This window comes from Fukomys damarensis, unplaced genomic scaffold (genome assembly GCF_012274545.1).
Source record: "Fukomys damarensis isolate Sample0158 unplaced genomic scaffold, DMR_v1.0_HiC HiC_scaffold_5, whole genome shotgun sequence".
In the NCBI taxonomy this organism is placed as follows: domain Eukaryota; kingdom Metazoa; phylum Chordata; class Mammalia; order Rodentia; family Bathyergidae; genus Fukomys; species Fukomys damarensis.
In genome coordinates this window covers 62,620,801-62,628,314 of record NW_022900917.1, presented here as the reverse complement: position 1 = coordinate 62,628,314, position 7,514 = coordinate 62,620,801, and the positions used below count along the sequence as shown (strand labels likewise).

The following is a 7,514-nucleotide window of genomic DNA, read 5'->3' as shown; positions in this document are numbered from 1 at the left end:
CGTCTAGGAGGTGCCTCCCCCGACTCTGGCGCGCACAGCACCGGAAGGAGGGAAGCGCGGGGCGGAAAGCGGCCCGGAGGAGGCCCGGACCCTGGAACCCTGGGCCCCGCAGAGGACTCCGGCGCCTGCCTCGCCCCCTCCCAGCGGCTTGCAGGCAGCGGAGGGTGGAGCGCAGCCCGGCTGTTTTGGTTCCTTTTTCGTAGAAAAGTCCTTGATTTCCTGCTGTGTTTCCCCCAGGCTTCCCTCAGTTTATTAATAGCGACAGCTGCCTCTTTCTGTGCGCTTTGTATCAAGAAAGCATTTTTCATAATGCTTTTCTTTTCTGATTTTAAAGATAATATTATTAATCCCAATGTACAGATTAAAAAGTGTGAAGTTCAGAAAGGTTCATTTGCTCAAGGCCAAGCTAGCAAAAGTCTGATTGTGGTGGTATCCGGCTACAATCCACCCTAATGGCATCGTCCTCCAAGTTACATACACTGTTTTCTAGGCCAGAATGAGAAATAGCCTAGCTCTACCGAAGCTTTAGGAACGACTTCCACTCCAGCCTGTCTTTAGAACAAGGGTCTAATCAAAGCTAACTATCCCGAATTCTTTCCCGGCTCATCTTGACTGGGGGCACATGACCACTCCCCACCCCTCCCAACCTGTTAGAGAAACTGTCTGGGAGGAGGCTGGAGGCTTTGCTTTTGGCCAGAATCCACCTGCAGGGAGCACAGACCACCTGAGTTCACCTGTGGGAAAAGGAGGCTAGGAGCAGAGAGCTGGAAATCCTCCCCTTCCCAGACCACCCCTTCTATGTGAGAAGATAGGAGATTTAAGTGGTAGTTTGAAAAATCAGAGAGCTTTGTGGCCATAGAAACCAGCGTTTTTGTTTCAATGACCCATCTGTAGGACAACAGCTGATTTTTATTATTTGCAAACAGTATAAGCATATTGTCAAATAATTTCACTTCCTAAGGATGATTACATAAAAGAAAGCCCTGAAACTCCCCTGAGGACCCATACCTTAAGATCACTAGACACAGAGGGTGCAGTTTATAAAGGTCACGTATGCCCCCATCTCTTACCTCGAGCCCCCCATTCCTCTAGAGCTGAGGTTGGGAGCAGGCTGCAGCATTGTGCAACCTGGCCTAGGGGTTTGAGTTTCCTTTTACATTTAAGTAAGCACATATAAAAAATCAAAACACAGGGGCACATCTGTACTCCCAGCACCTAGGAAACAGAAGCAGATGGATCATAGGTTCAAGGCCAGCCTGGGCTACATATTGAGATCCTGTCTCAAACAAACAAATAGAGGAACACATTCTATTTTATGAAATGAAATGGAAATATTGCTCCATTCTAGAACAAAAAATACAACCAATTAAGAAAAATAAAACATTAGATGTGGTGGTGCATGCCTGTAATCCTACTACTCAGGAGGCTGAGGCAGGAGGATCACTGCAAGTTCAAGGCCACTGTGGGATACATAATGAGTTCAAGGCCAACCTGAACTGCGCAGCAAGATCCTGTAAAAACAAAAATAAATAAATAAATAAAATTTTGAAAAATAAAAATAAAATAGACTCAGAGGCCTTAGGGTTTAAACTTCAGCACCAAACAAAACAAACAAAAACTCTTAAAAATAGAATAAAAATGAAGAGGAGAATAGAAGTCACCAGGCACCTGGGATGAGTTATGACTACAACTGAGATGAAAGGCCATGGTGCCCCAGAAAGGGAAATCTGAGCAGTCCACAGTGCTATGGCTCTAGGATGAACTGTGTTAGAACTAGACTTTAATTCTTGGGATGTAAAAGCCCCTGATAGTTCCCTTTTTTAAAAAAGTCTTCAGTTTGACATTTGCAAGAGAGGGACTTTGGTTCCTAAACTGCCTCCAAGTTTGGAAACCTGAGTCTGAGGAGCTCAGATATTTTCCTTAAGTGATACTAGCTCTGCTCTCTCAGGAATGTGCTAATCATCTGACTAACTGCTCAACTTCACTGCTTCATGAGGTCACATTGCCAGTTCCAAGTGCACTTGGCTGCCGGAGACCAAACGTGCCCTGTGTGATCTGGGAATACAGATCACTGAGACAAGAGATCTGACGAATTTGAGGGCCACAAACCCAAACAGCACACAACCCCATGTCATCTCCAAAAACCCACTTGACTGGGCTACATAATTTGCTTTCAGATAGCATCGATGTTAATCCCTCAGGGTCCTGGGAATCTTATACCTCATGCTTACATTTCTCAAGCAGTTGTCAGCTCTGCCTCTCTTCTGTGGTCAGGTAGGATTTAGTTTGCCTCAGCCATTGTCAGCCTTGTCTAGCAAGTTAAATTTGATGCGACCTAGGGCTGGGGCTAAAACCTGCCCTCAGTGTCACTTGCTGGGGAGATCTATGTATATTACATGACTAAATATAGTCACAGCAAACGGTCATGCTCTCTCGATGACAACCCACATGTAGTTTTCAGTAGGCATCAGGAACTCCTTATAGTTACCTCCAACTTTCAAATGCACAGGTGCAACCATTGGTTAGGTTAAAGACGGGGATTTTTGCTTTGTTTTGTTTTCATTTCATTCTCACAGTGTTTTCTGACTGTCATCATCGAGGCACTTAGAATAAAGAAACAGAACAGAGAGGAAAGGGATATGGCAAAAGGCACATTAACTGAGCATCTTCAGCATAGTGGTTAAGGACATGAGCTCTGGACCTGACATGCTAGGACTAGAATTTCCCTCTGTGCTGTCTGCTCTAGCACACTGCTTAACCCCTCTGTGCCTCTGTTTCCTATGAGACTATCATGAGGGTTAATTGAGTTCATTCGTGTAAGGTGCTAAAAACAGAACCTGTCCCATATGAGTGCAATGTAAGTGTGACTATTATTGTAGTAAATCCTATACTAACTCCCTGATAAATATTATTTATTTGACATTAACTATAATTCCTTTTGAAAATGAAAATACAAGAAAGTACTGCTGGGCATAATGGCACATGCCTATAATCCCAGCAGAAGGATCACAAGTTTGAGCACAGCTTGGGCAACTTAGCTATAACCCTGTCTTGAAATAAAAACTAGAAAGGCCTGGGGATGTAGCTCAGGATAGAGTGCATACCTAGCATATGTGAAGTTCTGGGTCTAATGCCAGTACCACCTCAAGGAAAAAAGAAAGGGAGGGAGGAAGGAAGAAGGAGAGAAAGAAAGAAAGAAAAAGAAAGAAAGAAAGAAACAAAGAAAGAAAGAAAGAAAGAAACAAAGAAACAAAGAAACAAAGAGAAAGAAAGAAAGAAAGGTTACAATGATACCTTGGTTTTTTAACTCAATTTGTTCCAAATTCATGTTCAAACACTGGAAAGAGAATTGAACATATTTTTCCCATAAGAAATAATGGAAAACCATATAATTGGTTCTGAGGTCCTAAAATTACTTTTAGATTCATTTTTCCAGGACTTTAACAAATTTTGCAATGATTTCTTTCTTTAACTCTGTCATGGTTCTCATAATTTTCCTCTTAGCTTTACTGCTGATGTCACTAGCTTTCTTTGGAGCCATGGTTACGATATTTTATGCAAATAAAAACACACACAAAAAGCACAATGACAAATATTTTAATGCACTAACATAGCACTATATGTTGTCTGGGCGAGAGTGGTGCTTAGCTTGAAGCATCACCTCCTGTGTCCATAGCAAGACATAATGTGTGACTCACTCTTGACCAGTACAGGTTTTTATCAAGTCGTATTTTCAGTTTGACTATGGGTCAAAGTTACGAACACCAAGCAGATTTTTTTGAACTTTACTGTCAAGCTTGGAGCCATTGGACAACTGAGGTACCACTGTACTGAGTTCTGCTACACTAGTTTGTAACAAATGTCCTTTTACTAGGAGCATATGATAAGGGAAACAGATATATGGACCAAGCCCTTGTTTTTTCCACTACCTCTTTCTGCATAAAGGGTTTCCTAGCTGGGTGTGACGGTGCACACCTATAATCCCAGCATTTGGGAGGCTGAGGTAGGGGAATCGCTGAGAGTTCGAGACCAGCTACATAGTGAGTTCCAGGACAGTCACTACATAGTGAGACCCTGTCTCAAACCCCCCACCAAAATTAAATAAATAAATAAAATAAAGGGTTTTCTACTGTGCCTAACTGCATACACACACACACACACACACACACACACACACACACACACACTAATATGAGCTGGCAAACTCCCCAGATCAAAATATATAGATCTTTAATAATATCATTATCATTATTATTAGTGATAGGAAATGAACCCAGGGTCTCATACATGCTAACCATATATTCAACCACTGAGCTACATCTCCAGCCCCTTCCTGTTGTTTTTAATTGGTGGGGAGAATTACATACCATGAATATACACTGGCATCTATAGATTCCTATACATTGATTGAGTAGCTAATGTTTACTGGACATGGGAGGAAACATGGATGGTAAAGCAGCACAGAAGGTGGTTCCCCAAAAGATCTATATTTTTGTGAGGTCACTCAAGACTTTCATGAAATAATCAGATAACAGGGCCAGGGATTTAGCTCAGTGGTTCTTGGGCCTGCCTCACAAATGCAAGGACCCAAGTTTGATCCTCGGTGCCAATCATCATCATCATCATCAGATAACAATGCAAGAAGCTAAATAAGAAAATGTTAAACTCAATTGAAAGCTAAGTAGTACAAAGATCCAATTTAAGAGGAAATAACAACTCCTTGAATGTATATTAGAGATGAGAGCTGCCTTGCCGAAACGTTGCTCAAGACAAGGACAAGTCTACACTCCCTTAACAAGCTGCAACTTCACAGCTGCAGGGGTGTCGGCAGAAGGTGGAATGCAGCTGGCCAAGGTGTGCTGCCCCTGCTCAGGTGTGGGCAGCACCTTCCACCTGAAGCCACTCCCACTCCCACCTGAGGGAGTTGGGGATCTGACTGACTGCTGAGGCCCGAGGCACAGTGACTCTGCTCAGGCCGGAATGAGAATTCCCCTTTTCAGGTCCTTAATCCTCCGTTTGGCCCTGATTCCTTGGGAACCTCTCGTGGGGCTGAGGTGGCAGTTGCCTCATAGGGCTAAGCCAGGGACAGGCTGTGCTTAGGTATTCAGAAGCTTAGGCCAAGGCTGTATTTCTTTCACCCCACCCGTAGGTACTAATCACTGCCTAAGCCAATAGCACTTGGTTGCCACAGAATTAGGTTGTGTCCAAGCCTACTCTTGGCATTCCTCCTGCAGGTCCTACCTGCTAGCAGTTTAATGGCTTACTTGGATAAACTTTTTGACCCCAACCTTGTCCATTTACACTCCCAGACATGTCTTTCTTTTTATACTGACAGGATAATTAATAATCAGTGAATAGACAGATATTTACTAAACACTTACTGTGTATTTAGCTCTTCTGTACAGACTGTGGGGCTTGGAATGCTGAAGTAGGGAGGTTAAAAGAAAAGAAGCCTTGCCCTGCCCTCGGGAACTGTACAGGACGCACACAGGACCACACAGCAGGTCCTGAAGGGGTCAAGGTGGGTATCACAGAGCTGAGGGTGTGTAGAAGGGCAAGGCCTGGCGGGTGGGGGGACCCGCGAAGAGAAGCTGCAGTTGGCAGAAACAGAAAATCCATGGCAGTCGTGTCTGGTGGCCCTGGGGACTGAATTCAATGAAACAGCATGAGCCTGTGTGGCAACTAGATCAATACTCTGCTTGCTGATTCACAGCAAGTTGAGTGCTCCCCTGATCATTTGGGGATGAAAATGGCCGACCCATTTTGTCTTCTTTACATTTCCAAAATGGAAAGACTATAACAACGAATACCTTCAGACGCTCCACGTACATTCACCAAATTTGCCATATTTGTCTCTTCCAGAAATATCTTTTTGTTTGTGTTTTCTCCATTTGAACTTAAATTGCAGGACTGGGGATACAGCTCGGTGGTAGAGCACTTGTCTAGCATGTGTGAGGCCCTGGGTTGGATCTTCAGCACTAAAAAAAAATGAGGCGGGGAGAAAGAAAAGAAAACCATTTTTAACCTTGATTTATTGCCCATATTCACTTTCCTCAAGTGCCCACTCAATACTCTTTAGCTTTTTTCTTTTTAAATTAAAATATAATCAAAGTTTACTCATTGTGTTTGCTTGTCCTGTCTTTAAATCCCAGTTAGTCTATAACAGAACCCTGTTCCCCTTTTGTGTCCTTTTATGATCTTGACATTTTTGAAGAGGATAGGTCGATTAATTCTGGACAATGACCACAATTTTGGATTTGCCCAATTTCTTCGTTATGATTGAATTCAGACTCCATTCTTTTTTTAATTGTAAAATTATAGCAACACAGAATTTATCATTTGAGCCATTTTTCCCTCTCCCCCACCTCCCCATTTTTCCTGAGTACTGGCCTTCTCACTGAACTATTTCCTTAGACAATTTTTTTTTTTTTTTTGAGACTGAGCTGGGCTGGGTCTTGGAATTCTCAAGCCTCCTGAGGAGCTGAGTTTTCAGGTGTGTACTATAGTGCTAGGCTCACTTCATTTTAGCTTCCCCAACCTTGCCTTTTTGAGACAAGGTTTCACTTCTTCTTTTTTTCTTTTTGTATTGGGGCTTGAACTCGGGTCCTTGCACTTACAAGGCAGGTGGCAGCACCACTGAGCTAAATCCCTGGCCAAGGGCTCACTATTTACGCAGGCTGGCCTTGAACTTGGGATCCTCCTGCTTCTGCTTTCCAAGTGTTCTAGCCATTTTTCAGTGTGCAAATCAGTGGTATTAAGTATATTAACAATATTGTACAACTGTCACCTATGTCCAGAACTTTTCATCATCCCAAACATTGTCAATGTAACCACTAAACAAGTATTCCTCATCCCCTCTCTTCCCGACCTGTAATAGCCTCTATTCTTTCTTTTCTCTTTTTTCTTTTCTTTCTTTCTTTCCTTCCTTCTTTCTTTCTTTCTTTCTTTTTTTTTTTTTGCTTTCTTCCTTCTCTCTCTGTCTGTCTGTCTTTCTTTCTCTCAGTCTCTTTCTTTGTAGTTTTGTTTTGTTGAGACAGGATCTCACTATGTAGTCCAGGCTGGCCTAGAATTTGTGGCAACCCTCCTGTCTTAGCCTCCCAAGTGCTAGGATTAGAAGTATGTGACACCACACCGGGCTGTCTTTCTCTTTTTCTTTTATGTGTGTGTGTGTGTGTGTGTGTGTGTGTTGGAGATTGATCCCAGGGAGTTATACTTTCATCTTTATAAATGTACCTAGAAGGTACTATGTATAAGTAGAATCATACAATATTTGTCCTTTTCTGTCTGCATTCCTTTAGTTAGCATAATGTTTTCAAGATTTGTCTATCTTGTAGCATGTATCAGAGTCTCCTTTTTAAGGCTGAGTAACATTCACGTTCGTGTTGTATGTATGTGACTTTTGGCTATGCTAAATAATGTTGTTGTGAACGATGGTGTGTAGATATTTGCTTGAGTTCCTATTTTCAATTATTTTGAGTATACATCTAGAAGTGAAATTGCAGGACCATATGGTG

At 42.6% G+C, this 7,514-nt stretch overlaps 1 protein-coding gene across 4 annotated transcripts in view; it reads left to right on the top strand.

Moving 5' to 3' along the window:
- Nucleotides 1-7,514, top strand: part of Ninj2 (ninjurin 2) — a 101,001-nt gene that overhangs the window by 30,557 nt on the left and 62,930 nt on the right. The window lies entirely within an intron of this gene.